Raw genomic sequence first — 16463 nt, 5'->3', positions numbered from 1 at the left:
AAAAGCCAAAAGTAGATAAACCAGATTTAATAACTAGCATCAAATATTCTATCTTATTTGGAAATGATCTAGATATTCAATGAATTTTTGTGATTCAGTTTAACCTAGCAAATCTTCAATGTTTCAAGTTACCAAAGAGATTTTGGAAGCTGTTTTAAGTACTCATGTCATAAACCATAATTATTGCTAAAAGTTTATCTATAAACTCTTATCTCACTTACATCTAGACCATTTGTAACAATCATATTTAGATTACTCACAAAAACTTTTTGTGACACTAAAACAGCTAGCCATCAAATAAGTTGTTTTAACACACACATCATAACATGTAATCATTGTTAAAAGGTTTCTCAAAAAAATTTACCCTTTTTTCGTTAATTTAGTTTACCTATTTCCAATAGTTACTTACATTGCCTGAAAAGCTTCATGAGACATTAGACAAAATTAGCCATCATTTTAAGTTATTATTTTTGCTAACAAGTTTTGTGATAGAGATAACATCAGCTTATTTGACCAATAAGTGTAGAAAAAAGACTACATATCTGCATCGTAGCCAATACTGATAACTCTGGGGACATGTCCATTTTAAAGATTTTTTATTTTTTCCTTTTTCTCCCCAAAGCCCCCCGGTACATAGTTGTGTATTCTTAGTTGTGGGTCCTTCTAGTTGTGGCATGTGGGACGCTGCCTCAGCGTGGTTTGATGAGCAGTGCCATGTCCGCGCCCAGGATTCGAACCAACGAAACACTGGGCCGCCTGCAGCGGAGCGCGCGAACTTAACCACTCGGCCACGGGGCCAGCCCCAGGACATGTCGATTTTAATCAAACCAACAATCTTAAATAAATTTTCAGTTACAAAAGATTAATTTATATCATGTTAACTTGAAAGACATTTGGCTTAGTTCCTATTATATTTAGAAATAACATATATAATCACTTACTTTAAGCTAATTCAATAGAGCTCTTTATAAATTATACCATCCAGAGTAAAATATCACATATATTCATATAGACACACATACAAAGAGACTTCAAAGCCACCGTTTTAAAATTACTGCCATGAATCAGTTACAAGTCTCCATAGTTATGAATACAAATGTTGTTTTGAGACTTTTTACTATTATTTATGGAGAAGACACTGAAGATGTTAGATTTTTGGTGAGGGTCCTCTTATGGTTGTTTTTCTTTCTTTCGTTTTTCCTGTTTTTTCTTTTCCACTTCAGTCCTATGAATTAGTAATGGACTAGATATTCCCTAGAGGATGTCAAGCTCTTTGAGATAATAGAAATGGGTGGAATCTGAACTGCCTCTAGAGCTGCATTTCCAGTCTTGCAAGGATTTTTTTAAAGGACAGTTTCTATTGATTTCTCAGCATTTGGGTGGAATTCAAATTACATTATAGGCTGATCTGTCTATCCAACTACATCACAAAGGCACAGAGAAAGCACTCAAGTTTTCTCCAAGGTGGAATTTCTGGGATTGCCTCATCAGTTTTTAATCTCCCAATATCTACGAGCATTTTGAGAGTAACACGGGAGGCTTTGGGATTGGAAAAGGACAAGGGAAATTTTAACCTCCTCCTAGAGCCATACCTCTGGCCCTGCAGGGATTTGCAAGACAAAAATGATTGTTTCCAGTTCCCCAAAGAACTGGAAAGAGGTTGACCCACACTTTCAGCTACATTTTTTTTTTCCATTTAGGATTCATCCTCTGCTAGAACCCTTAGCTACAAATGGGAGTGCATCCTGCATTTCTGTCTGACCACCTCTGAATTAAAAATGCGGTGCAACCACATTTTTGTCCCACTATATTTTGGGACACCCCCGCCCCCCAACCTCATGATTATCAAGCCAAGCCTGGTAAGGACACAAAACAAGCTTGGTAAGATTCTGCTATTTTCTGGAAACATTTACAGATTCTGGGAACTTTCAGTTGAAAGGTGGAGTCCTTGACTCTTTAAAGATTTCCTTCTTTCTTAGTACGGAACCTCAAAAGGAGCCCAAAGTAGCCACTGTAATTTTAAATTATCCTGGGTTATCTTGCCAGCTGTTTACAGTGAACTCCCTCTTAGTGGGGTTTTCCCAAAGTGGTTGCAACAAACAGGTAATTTATAAAGAGAGTTTGTTACAATCACCAAGAAAGCCAGTCACCTCTGAAGTAAACACTCTCAAACCCCTGTCTCAGGGTCTGATTTGGGGGGAACCCAAGCTACAGCAGGCAGCAAATAAATTCTTGTATAGATGAATCCAACAGTATTACAATTCATGTGTTACTGGCTGAATTGCTACTTGTTGAATTTTCTGCCAAATTCATATTCTGAAATCCAAGCCACCAGTATCTCAGAATGTGACTTTATTTGAAGACAGAGTCTTTACAGAGGAAATCAAGTTAAAGTGAGATCATTAGAGGGGGCCCTAGTCTGTTATGATCGGTACCCTTATGATAAGGGGAAATTTGGACACAGAGGCAGACATGCACAGAGTGAAGATGATGAGAAGAGACATAAGGAGAAGATGGCCATCCACAAGCCAAGGAGAGAGGCCTGGAATAGATCTTTCCCTCGTAGCCCTCAGAAAGAACCAACCCAGCTGACACCTTGATTTTGGACTTCCAACCTGCAGAACTGTGAGAAAATAAACTTCTGTTGTGCAAACCACTCAGTTTGTGGTACTTCGTTATAGCAGTCCTAGCAAACCAATACTTACTGACATCTGTTGAGACTTACTATGGTCCAGGCATTATTCTGAGCATTCTGTATGCATTCTCCCATGTAATCCTCACAGCAGGCCTTTGAGGTAAATACTGATATAATCTCCCATTTACAGATGAGGAGTTTGGGACAATAAAGTTGCCCCAAAATCATACAGACAACCAATAGCAAAACTAGGATTGAGCATTGGCAGTCTGTCTTCAGAGCCACACTTTTATCCATTATGAAGATCACATCCCGCTGTACTGGGCTCTTCTTTCAGGTGATCTGTTAGATGCCTGTTTTTAATTGGTTAGATGATGGTGAGTTTAAGGTCCTGTATTAGTTAGCATTCTCCAAAGAAACAGAACCAATAATATATCTATGTCTATCTCTATGTCTCTTTCTCTCTCTCTCTGCTTCTATCATCTCAATCTCTATCTTTATCTATCTATCATATCCCTATCTATCAGATTCTTTTTAAGGAATTGACTCACATGATTATAGGGGCTAGTAAGTCTGAAATCAGCAAAGCAGACTAGTAAGCTGGAGACCCAGGGAAGAACTGATGTAGTTTTCATTCTGAAGGCAGTCTGGAGGCAGAAGTCCTTCTTTTGGGGAGGAAAAGTATTTTTTCTCTTAAAGTCTTCAACTGACTGGGTGAGGTTCTCCCACATTATGGAGGGTAACCTGCTTTATTCAAAGCCAATTGATTTAAAAGTTAACCACATATGAAAAACACCTTCACAGCAATATTTATACTGGTGTTTGAGTAAACAACTGGGAACCATAGCATAGCTAGTTGACACTTAAAATTGATCATCATAGCTCACTTGAAGATTGTGTGGGATAAGCCATGACTCTTAAGGAGGCACTCACTCTCAGAATTATGCAAGTGCAGAGTCAGCACCTAAAAGTGAGTACTTCCTTAAATTTTGTGCCTTAGGCAACTCACCTGTTTCAACCTGGTCCTGGCCCTGCTGTCCATGAAAGAGCAAAGATTGTGTCTTTTATCTGGGCATTCTTACAATAATACAGCCTGGAAGTCAGATAGACTAAGGTTTAAGTATTGCCTCCATAATTTCCATGAGATCTTAGGCAAGTGGCACGATCATTCTGGGCCTCAGTTTCCTCAACTGTGGAATGGGAATAATTACATCATTTGCTTTCCAGGGATGTAGTGATGTGACAGAATATCAACTCAGACACAAGGAGGGTGAAGAGTGTGATTCGTTATGGTAAATTCTTTTTTTATTACAACAGAGGAATTAAATTTTTTAGCATTTGTTGTAACTTTAGGATATGAAATGGCAAAATTTTACCTTTTTTGGTATCACTTGATGCCTAGTCTTGATTTTTAAAAGCCCAAAAGTTCTCCACTATGTGGCCTTTCACCTTTCCTCCATCTGTCAGTCTCAGGTTGATGTTACTCTTATTTGCAGGATTAACTTTAGTTCCAGTGCAGACTCCTTGATTTCTCTTTCCTCTTCTCAGAATTTAGGAACTATTTTATAGCCCTCCAAATGTACCAATTATAAAAATAGTTTCTCAAGGTGCTTATAATTATTTCAAATTTCTCAGCTATTTATGTGCAATTCAGAGACCTGGAATGTTTTCCCTTCCTTTTGCCTTATGTAAAACCCAAAAAACATGTTGGAATGCTGTGATCTGTGAGACACCAGGACAGTTGTACTATCTCTAAATATTTTTCTCATTTGCTGTGTCATTGTGCCTGAAATTCTCACAGAACTACTTACTACTTTAAGTAAAGACACAAGGAGCTTGGCTACCATTCACTTATTTTCAAGAGAGAATAAAATTCTTAGTTAACAATATATTTGCATGAAAGAATAAAACTTTTGGCTATTGATATCTTTACATGGTCCCTAAGGAGAACAGAAAGCCTTTAGCAAATTGAGCAGAGGACAGGAAGGTTTTGACAAAGGAGGTGGTGGTATCTGGGGCAGCATCAGGAATAACATGGATCTCAAGGTATTTCTGGAAGGGAAAGACCAATGATTGTTGAGGCAGGGCAGGGTGGGGCAGGGCAGCTGGCAGTTACTGGACATTTGGGAGGAGTCACATAAGCATCTCCAGGCTTAGGTAGTGAAGAGACAGAAGAAAAGGCACCAAAGTCTATCTGCTGGCTACAAAAGCATCTCACACTTTTATACTCTCTAGTGTCTTGCTCAAGCTGGTCCAGGTTTTGTAATGTCATTACTTTGGCTTTTCTGTTTGGTGAACTTCAGCTTATCAATCAGTGTCTAGCTCAACTCTCACTTGCTCTAGGAAACCTTTTCTGCCACTTTCTCTCTCAGCCAATATCAATCTCTGTGCCTCTTCCATTCGTCCCACTCAAGAAATTCCATTCAATCTTCCCAGTCTATGGGTTCCCCGCCATTCTTTCCCAGGACCTCCCATTTCCACTGCGTGCCATACTAGAGCCTCCCAGTTACTCAGCAGGACTAATTACTTTCTTATTTCCCTATGTCTCCATAGCTCTTCATTCATTCCACCATCTTGGCCCATATCACGTTATATTGTATCTTTTAAAATGTGGCTATCTCTTTGGCTGGACTGACTTTTGTCTCTTAACACAATCTCTACAGATAGTAAGTACTCCACTAACGTAGTTATTAATTTAATGAAATCAACTTTGCTTTTTTCACATTCTTATAGGAACCTCCAAGAGCCTCTGTGCCCCTGTGACATACTGGTCTATTTCTTGAAGGCACTATTTGAGCAGTAGTTCAGGACTCTTGTAATTCCATTGAATAAGTATTTATTGAGGTCCTACTGAGTACCAGATATTGTGGTTGTTTAGAAATGAAGGTGAGTCTCTCTTTAGACATTTACTGATTTTTTTTTGAGGGAGAGCTTTCTATTCTCAATGTATAATATTTATCTATAATCTCCAGTGGTTCTTAATTTTAGAGGAGTTTCTTACACCCAGACTTTGATAACTTGTTGATAGCTATGTGCCTTTATCTCAGGGAAACAAACACATGCTTATATAGTCAAAATTTTGCAATCAAGAACATAAATGAATGTGGGGCTTATGTCTATTCAGGGAGTAAAAAATGAAGAGTTCTCCATAATTAGAGATCACTTTATTTAAGCTTCTTAATTTCAGGCCTACCTAATAGTGAGACCCTCTAAATCTTCCTGACTATTCAAATTTTATTGTATCACTATTTGAATTTTTCCAGATAGATAAGATCTGACCATGGGTATTAGATACTGCTAGGAACTGGATTTTATCACCCTCCCTCCTAATTCATGTGTTGAGGCTCTAAGTCTCAATGTAGCTGTATTTGGAGTGAGTAAATAATTAAGGTTAAATGAAGTCATAAGGATGGGAGTCCTCATCTGGTAGGATCAGTGTCCTTATAAGAAGAGACACTAGAGCGATCTCTCTCTCTCCACCATGTGAGGACACAGTGAGAAGGTGGCCATCTACAAGCCAAGAAGAGAGCTCTCACCAGAATGCAAACATGTTGACAGTGTGATATTTGACTTACAGCCTCCAGAACTGTAAGAAAATAAATTTCTGCTGTTTAATCCATCCAGTCTATGGTATTTTGTTAGGGCAGCCCTAGCAGACTGATCTAGGTACAGAGTCTCAGGCAAAGACTTTCAAGTATTAACAAGAATGGTGAACGCTTGGCCTGTGTAAATAGAACCTGAATTCTTTACTGGAAAAACAGAATGAATGGTCTTAAAGTTAAGTTTCATTTTGATGTCAAAGCAACTGCTGCAAAAAGTGAAATTCCTCTGAGGGCATGCTCGGCTTTGGCAAAGTGAAGTTCAGTAAGTAATATGAAACGATGCTCCTTCATTAAGACTGACTGTTTCAGAATGATGTTACCTCTACTGCTAAGGAAAAAATAATGTGGGCATTATAGAAGGTTTGCAAATTAGTAGCCTAATCAAGAAGATAATATTTAAGAGAGGTTTTTCTATTATGTTTTAGCACTTTAGTCTGTTTTCTTTACAAGTAATTGATGTGATCATTGAAAAGGACTCCAATTTATTTCTTAAAAACCAAACATTTACTGAGATCCTATTCTATATTCACCACTAGGGTAATTCTATTTTGGAAAATTCAAGGAAATAAAAGGCATAGTTATGTCCTTGAGTCCCGTCAGAGGGAAGAAGATTGACACGCATGAAATATTACCAAGAGATTGTGTGTAATCAGCTTCCATATTGTGTGGGGCAGTCTTAAGTTCACTCATTAAAACACTTGTCAAAAACACTTTGTTAGCAACTGGCTCAAATTACAAGCTGATGTGTAGGTAATAAAATAGAAATTCTGTAATTCAGTCTTTTCCTTATTCAGATTGGTCTTCTTGGTTGGTGAGACCTTATGATATTAAGAAAAAATTCGAACTGTACCTCTGCTATATTAAAGTTATTTTACTCATGTCCATATGACTTAAACATGTATTTCATTTTAAATAAAAAATATCTTATTTAACAAATGAAACAACATTGTAATATCATATATTTTGGAGATGAGGAAAATTCTCTGAAATTTTCACTGTATTAATATATACTCCCTCTGTCTCTGTCTCTGTCTCTCTGTTTGTCTCTTCCTGTCTGTCTGTCTGTTTCTCTCTCACACTCTGTGTACACACATACCACACACACACATAGACAGATAGATAGAGTGTATATATAATATCTACATACCTATCACACAGATATCTCTGTATTTAATATACATATATATATACTTTATATATATACTATACAGAGATATATACACTATATATATCAAATATATAATATTTGATGATTTTTGGTTCATTTCCTGGGTAAAAGAGCCCTCAATAGTTGTAGAGTCAATGCCTTGCAGTTTCATTTTGAGAATATCTTTTTAAACTACTAGCACATGAGAAATTGGCAAAGACTGTGAGTGCTGGAGAACAGGAAATGTATAACATTCCTACAGGATAACAAGGCATTTTCTCCTAATAACCTGTGAGTCAACCTGATGCTTTGGAGCATATGGTTTTAGTTACTCTTAGAGTGAAGACAAAACCCTGAACATGGCTTGTAAAACCCTACATGATCTGGCTCAAACCAACTGCTCTATGCTCACATTGCACCATGCTCCCCTTTGCTAAGCCCTGGTCACACTGCTTCCCTCTAGTCTGTCCAATACATGACCTTCGATAATTCCAGTCTAGGGCCTGCCTAGGTCATCCACTCTGCTCCCTCTACACACTTTCTTACCAGGGTTGCTCCTGATGACATTCATATCTCAGCCTACTTTCTCAGGAAGCAACCCAGGACTTCCATGATGGGATCATATTAGCCTCTTATTCACTCTCATAAATATGTATATCTCTCTTTTGTAGCAGTTGACATAAGTGTAATTTTACATATTTGAGTGATTATTTAATATTTAATTACTATCTATTTCCACAAATAGATTAAAAACTCTAGCAGGGCAGGGGCTGTTTCTCTTTTGCCCATAATTGAATCCTTATCCTCTAGTAACAAAAATAATGGTTGTGAGGAAGGAAAAAAGGAAAGAATGGAGATTATGGAATTGTTGGAGTAGCATCTCCTTAGTGATACATATCAGGCTTGAAAGTTATGCTAGATGACTTGTCAACCAAGTAAGGATAGCCCATCCTTGCCCAGGAAAAACTATATATTGCTGTTTCAATGTCCAATAGCTTCTCACTAGTAGGTTATGATAAGGCTTAGAAAACAGGTTAGAGGTGTTTAAAGGACTCTGAAAACCTCATTTTCTGAAAACAGAAGAAGCCAAGATGAGCAGATAGGTGCATGGGTTGATGCTTTCCTAAGTTTTTCACTTAAATGGTTAATGAGATGTCCTCCCACGTTTCAGGCGTCATTTCTGATCTGACACCCTTTCAGGCTCTCTTAATTATAGATTGCTGGTTGTGGAAAATGGAAATCTACTTAAGCCAGCTCAATAAAGGTGTGAGATGTTACTGTAAAGATAAGATAGGCAATTTCATGGATATAGAAGCTGAATTACAGCCAGACCTCACGGGAACTGGACTCCAGAAGCCACAGAGAACCAAAGCTTCATTCTCATGTCTCAGGTGTGCCATGGCATGATTAATTTCTCTTTCCCTCTGATTCTTTCTGTGCCCTTATTTTAGCCAACTTCGTGTGTACATAAGGGCTCAGTGTAGGCACCAACCCTCAAATATACACAATGAATCAGTTCAAGATCTTACCATGAAACTGACTACAGTATCTGTGTTTCTTGGTTAAAATTCTCTAGAGAAAAAATGTAGGTCAACTGGCCACACACACTATTGGGTAGGTTGTCCAGTGTACATTGAGATGAGGTCTGGGTCATATTATATGAAATGGCTGCCTAGGTCTGCTGTGCCTTAGATATTTTTCATAGTGACAGTTTTAAGAGAGGTAGACCATGTTGGTGAGTAACAGTCCAAAATCTTGAATATTATACATTTAGATTGAGTCCAGGTCCTTTTTGCATCATACACCTTTGAATAGACGGTGAAGGTTCATAATAAATCTCTCAAATGTTTTATTCTCTAATTCTCAGCAATGGGTAAATATGGGCAAAAGGACAGAAAGGGATGCTCAATTACCAAGGTGGTCCCATCTTCATAGCCACAGATCACTGGAACAAGGGAGACCATCTGACTCAAGTTGGGCTGTTTTGAGACCCTTTTGCAGGAATTTGAAATTGCAATTATGAAAGACTGGTTGTTCTTAGGAGCTGGACCTGTAGTATGCATGATTGGGGTTATGGTTGGTCATATTCTACCATATGGACTGAATTGCAAAGGAAAAAATTCTTCAGGGGTAGAGAAATATGAAGTTGATGTGTAGAGAGAAGCAGAAATGAAAGATGAAGAAACACTGCCTGAGTTCCTTATAGCTCCTCAGGAGATGTGCTTCCTGAGTTTGGCTGAATACTTGCCAATGAGTTCTCTTAGAATCCCCTCAGTCCATACAATAAATCCTTTCTTAAAAATTTTCAATTCATTTGAGTTGGTTTTTGATACTTTGGTTGGTTTCTGATATTCTGCATCCAAATATCTTAACTAATACAAAGGGGTAGGGATGTCAGCAACATGGTGGAGTGAGCTCTTCCCTTTGTCTCTACCCCTCTGAATTATAGCTAAATGGACACTCATTGACCAATGGAGGATAACCACAGAGCACAACAGGATGCCTGAGAATCCCGTGCAGCTATGTTTATGAAGGTGGATGGACTGAGTCCCCAGAAAGCAGTTGAAATAGATGAGAGTTTCCCTAACCTCTCCACAGCAGCAGAGAGCCATGGTGCAGGTCCTCACACATTGGCCAACATTACTGTAAGAGGAGGTGGGGACAGTGCAGACTGTAAGCAAACACTACCTCAGCCTACAGGAGCCCATACCATGCTGCAGCAGATCCACCAGGTGGAACATGCCCTTGCATGACTATAAGAGCAAATGGAGGCAGCCCTGTGTGTGTGTGTGCAAGAATGCTAACCTGGCCTATAGGAGCACACATCATGCCACTATGGCCCCAACAAGTGGCCCCAGCTTGGAGCTCATGAAGAAGCCCAATCCACCAAGCACAGCAGACAGTGTGACTGCAAGCACAGGCAGTGGCAGTCCAGAGTGAACATGAATGGTATTCTAACCTTCAAGAGTGCCCACCATACCCACACAACTTCCAGCAGATGGGGTGGGATCAGAAACACAGCTCTTGCTTCCCCTCAGTGGTAACAGGTGGAATCTGTGACTTGATACTACCACAAATGTACCTGCAAAGGACTGGTTCATCAAACACCATGAAAAACTACAGTAACAAGTCAGAGCAGAAGGAAAATGACAAATCTCCAGAAATCAACCTTGTAGTCACAGAAATTTAAAATCTAAATGACCAAGAATTCAAACGGATGTCATAAAGAAACTCAACAAGTTACAAGAAAACTCAGAAAGACAGTTCAATGAGCTCATGAATAAAATTAATGAGCAGAAGGAGTACTTCACCAAAGAGATTGAAGCTATATATTAAAAAAAAAGGAAAATTGTGGATATGAGGAATGCAATTAATGAGATAAAAAATAACCCAGAGGGGCCGGCCTAGTGGCACACGAGTTAAGTGTGCATGTTCCACTTCAGCCACCCAGGGTTCACCGGTTAGGATCCCAGGTGAGGACATGGCACTGTTCAGCAAGCCATGCTGTGGAAGGAGTCCCACATATAAAGTAGAGGAAGATGGGCATGGATGTTAGCTCAGGGCCAGTCTTCCTCAGCAAAAGAGGAGGATTGGCAGCACATGTTAGCTTCGGGCTAATCTTCCTCAAAAAAATAAATAAAATAACCTAGAATCCTTAAAATATAGAGCTGACATTATGGAGGACAGAAGTGGTGATTTAGAGGATAGAAATATAGAAATGTTTCAGTTAGATGAGGAGAGAGAACAAAGGTTTTTTTTTTAAAAAAAAATGAAGGAATTCATCGAGAAACATCTGACTCAATCAGGAAAAGCAACACAAGGATTATAGGTATTCAAGAAAGATAAGAGAGAGAAAGGAGTAGAGATCTTGCTCAAAGGAATAATAGTTGGGAACTTCCCAAATCTGGGGAAAGAACTGGAATTACAAGTACATGAAACTGATAGAACTCCTAGTTATATAAATGCAAAAAGACCTTTTCCAAGGCATATAATAGTAATACTGGCAAGAGTCAACAACAAAGAAAAAACATTAAAGGCAGCAAGGCAAAAGACAATAATCTACAAAGGAATCTCTATGAGGCTTTCAACAGATTTCTTGGTACAAATCTTACAGGCTAAGAGAGAATGGAATGATGTATTCAAAATATGGAAAGAGAAAAAACTTTCAGCAAAGAATACTTTATCAAGTGAAACTATCCTTCAGATCCAATGGAGCAATAAAATCTTTCTCAGATAAACAAAAGCTGAGGCAGTTCATCGCCAGTAGCCTTCCCTTACAACAAATGATGAAGGAGAACTTCATACCTGAAACAAAAAGGCAAAAGTCTACTAAACTTTGAGCAAGGAGATAAATAGACAGAATCAGACAACTGCAGCTCTCTATTAGAACAGGTTAGCAAATACTTGATTATAACATAAAAATAAAGGGAAGGAAGTATCAAAAATAACTATGAACAAATTAATTTAGTTACAACACAAAACAGAATAATTTGTGATGACGATAACTCAGAAGTGGAAGGGGAAAAGGATGAAAGCTGTTTAGACTAATGAAAACAAGAATCTAGCAGAAAATAGACTATCCTATCTATGAGATCTTTTATACAAACTTCATGGTAGCCACAACATAAAAAATCAAAGCCAAGTCACATTCATAAAAAAAGAGAAAATGGAGAAAACCACCACAGAAAGCAACCAAAATGAAATAACAGTCAGAAATACAAGGGAAGAGAAATAATGGAAATATAGAACAACTGGAAAACAAGAGATAAAATGGCAATATTAGGCCCTCTTGTGTCAATAATCACTTTAAATTTAAATAGATTGAATTCTCCAATCAAAAGAGACAGAGAGCTGGAGGGATTAAAAAACAAGACCCAATAATATGCCACCTCCAGGAAACACATCTCAACTCTAAAAACAAACATAGGCTCAGAATGAAGGGATGGAAGATGAAACTTCAAGCAAATGCCAACAAAAGAAAACAGATGTCTCTTTACTTTTATCAGAGAAAGCAGACTTCAAGATAGGAAAGACAATGAGAGACAAAGAGGGAGAGTATATAATGATAAAATGGACTTTCCACCAAGAGAACATAACACTTGTGACTATATGTGCACCTAATATGGGATCATCAAAGTATATAAAGCAACTATTAACAGACCAGGGAGAAATTAACAGCAACACAATAATAATAGGGGACATCAACACCCCACTTACATCAATGGACAGATCATTTAGACAGAAAATCAACAAGAAAATAGTGGACTTAAATGAAACACTTGATCAGATAGACTTAATATACATAGAGCATTCCATCCAAAAATAGCAGAATACACATTCTTTTCAAGTATACATGGAACATTCTCAAAGATATATCATATGTTGGGAAACAAGGCAAGCCTCAATAAACTTAAGAAGATTAAAATCATATCAAGCATCTTTTCCAATGACAATAGTATGAAACTAGAAATCAACTACAAGAAAAAAGCTGGGAAAATCACAAACGTGGAGACTAAAGAACATGCTACTAAACAACCATGGGATCAATGAAGAAATCAAAGGAGAAATGAAAAGAATACCTGGAGACAAGTGAAAATGAAAATACAACATACTAACTCATGGGATGCAGCAAAAGTGTTTATAAGAGGGAAACTTATAGTAATACAGGCCCACCTCAGCAAACGAAAAATCTCATGAGTAAATTTAAACTACACCTAACAGAACTTAAAAAGAACAAACAAAGCCCATAGTCAGCAGAAGTAGGGAAGTAAGAAAAACTAGAGCAGAAATAAATGAAATAGAGAATAAAAAAAAACAGTAGAAAGGATTAAAGAAACTAAGAGCTGATTCTTTGAGAAGATAAACAAAATTGACAAACCCTTAGCCAGATTCACTGAGAAAAAGAAAGAGAGAAGGTATAAATAAATAAAATTAGATATAAAAGAGGAGAAATTACAGTAGGTATTGGAGAAATACAAAAGATTATAGGAGAATACTATGAAAACTATATGCAACAAATTGGATAACCTAGAAGAAATGGATAAATTCTTACACTCATACAATGTCCCAAAACTGTATCAAGAAGAAACAGAGCATCTGAATAGACCAATCACAAGTAAAGAGATTGAAACGGTAATCAAAAATCTCCCCCAAAACAAAAGTCCAGGACCAAATGGCTTCTCCAGAAAATTCTACCAAAAATTCAAAGAAGACTTAAGATCTATCCTTCTCAAACTATTCCAAAAAATTGAAGAAGACAGAATGCTTCCTAACTCATTCTATGAGGCCAACATTACCCTTATACCAAAACCAGACAAGGACAATGCAAAGAAGGAAAATTACAGGCTAATATCACTGATGAGCATACATACAAAAGTCCTCAACGAAATATCGGCAGACTGAATACAGCGACACATTAAAAGGATCATACACCATGATCAACTGGGATGTGTACCAGGGATGCAGGAAAGATTCAACATGAACAAATCAAGCAAAATTGTACTCCACATTAACAAAATGAGGACTAAATATCACATGATCATTTCAATAGATGCAGAGAAAGAATTTCACAAGATCCAACATTCATTTATGTTAAAAACTCGCAATAAAATAGGTGTAGAAGGAAAGTACCTCAACATAATAAAGGCCATATATGATACACTCACAATGAACATCATTCTTAACAGTGAAAAATGGAAAGCCATCCCTCTGAGAACAGGAAAAAGACAAGGGCACTGCTCTCATCACTCCTATTCAACATAATACTGGAGGTTTTGGCTAGAGCAATAAGGGAAGAAAAAGAAATAAAAGGTATCCAAATTGGAAATAAAGAAGCGAAACTCTAGCTGTTTGTGGATGACACGATTCTGTATATAGAAAACCCTGAGGAATCCATCACAAAGCTTTTTAGAAATAATCAACAATGACAATAAATTTGCAGTGTAAACAATCAACTTACAGAAATCAGTTACATTTCTATAAGCTAATGACGAACTAGCAGCAAGAGAAGTCAAGAATAGAATCTCATTTACAATCAGAACAAAAAGAATAAAATATCTAGGAATAAATTTAACTAAAGAGATGAAAGAACTATACCCTGAAAAGTATAAGACGGTATTGAAAGAAACTGAAGAAGATATAAAGAAATGGAAAGATATTCCACGCTCATGTACTGGAAGAATAAAGATAGTTAAAATGTCCACATTACCTAAAGCAATCTATAGATTCAAAGCAATCTCAATCAGAATCCCAATGATACTCTCCATGGAAACAGAACAAAGAATCCTAAAATTTATATGGAACAAGAAGACATTCCAAATAGCCAAAGCAATCCTGAGAAAAAAGAACAAAGTTGGAGGCATCACAATCTCTGACTTCAAAGGATACTACAAAGCTATAATGATCAAAACAGCATGGTATTGACACCAAAACAGACATACAGATCAATGGAAGAGAACTGAAAGGCCAGAAAAAAAACCCCACACATCTATGGACAGCTAATCTTTGACAAAGGAACCAAGAACATACAATGGAGAATGGAAAGTCTCTTCAATAAGTGTTGTTGGGAAATCTGGACAACCACATGCAAAAGAATGATAGGAGACCGTTGCCTTACACCATACACAAAAATTAACCCAAAATGGATTGAAGACTTGCATGTAAGATGTAATTTTAGAAGAAAATATATGCAGTAAGCTCTTTGACATTGGTCATAGAAGCATCTTTTCAAATACCACGTCTACTCAGGCAAGGGAAACAAAAGAAAACATAAACAAATGGGACTACATCAGACTAAGAGAATTCTGCAAGGCAAAGAAAGCCATGAACAAAACAAAAAGACAACCGACCAACTGGGAGAAAGTATTTGAAAATCATATATAAGACAAAGGGTTAATTTCCAAAATAAATAACTTATACAACTCAACAAACAACCCTGTCAAGCAACCCCAAAAAACAAATAACCCAATCAAAAAATGAGCAGAACATATGAACTGATATTTTTCTGAGGAAGATACAGATGGCCAACAGGCACATGAAAAGATGTTCAACATCAATATTTATTAGGGAAATGCAAATTAAAACTACAATGAAATATCACCTTGCACCTATCAGAATGGCTATAATTACCACGACAAAAAATAACAAATGTTGGAGAGGATGTGGAGAAAAGGGTATATTCATACACTACTGGTGGGAATGTAAACTGGTGCAGCCACTATGGGAAACAGTATGGAGATTTCTCAAAAAATTAAAAATAAAAATACCATAGGATCCAGCTATCCCACTACTGGGTCTTCATCCAAAGATTTTGAAATCAACAATTCAAAGAAATTTATGCATCCCTATGTTCTTTTCAGTGTCATTCACAATAGCCAAGATGTGGAAGCATCCTAAGCGCCCTTCTACAGATGAATGGATAAAGATGTGGTATATATATGCAACAGAATATTACTCAGCTATAAAAAAGACAAGATCGTCCCATGCATGGACCTTGAGGGTATGATGTTAAGTGAAATAAGCCAGACAAAGACAAACGCTGCACGATTTGACTCATATGTGGAAGACAAAGTAACACATGGACAAAGAGAACAGATTAGTGGTTACCAGAGGGTAAAGGGTTAGGGGGTGAGCAAAAGGGGTAAAGGGGCATATATGTATGGTGATAGATAAAAATTAGACTGTTGGTGGTGGCTATACAGAAACTGATAAGTAATAGTGTACATCTGAAATTGCACAATGTTATAAATCATTATGACCTCAATAAAATAATTGGAAAAATGAAAAGAATTCAGAATTCTGCTAGGTTCTAACAGCTATGTTCATTCTCAGTAAATGATTTCTTAATAATCATTTTAATTAGCATAAAAAACCTAGTACAAAAATCAGGACTATGAGGAGCAACATGCAAAACCAGACTTTCAAAAAAAAAAAGTTGTATCATCTGAGATAATGAGGGGGACAGTGGGGACTTTCTCATTGTAGGATGAAAAATTGACATTCCTTGGTGTGTTCTGGCAAAGGAAGTGGTGGATCTGTTATTTCCTGGGACTTAGACCATGTGCCCACAGAAACAGAGACC

Source organism: Equus asinus, chromosome 17, assembly GCF_041296235.1.
Source record: "Equus asinus isolate D_3611 breed Donkey chromosome 17, EquAss-T2T_v2, whole genome shotgun sequence".
NCBI lineage: Eukaryota > Metazoa > Chordata > Mammalia > Perissodactyla > Equidae > Equus > Equus asinus.
The sequence above is the reverse complement of the archived record's forward strand: the minus strand, read 5'-3'. Positions refer to the sequence as shown.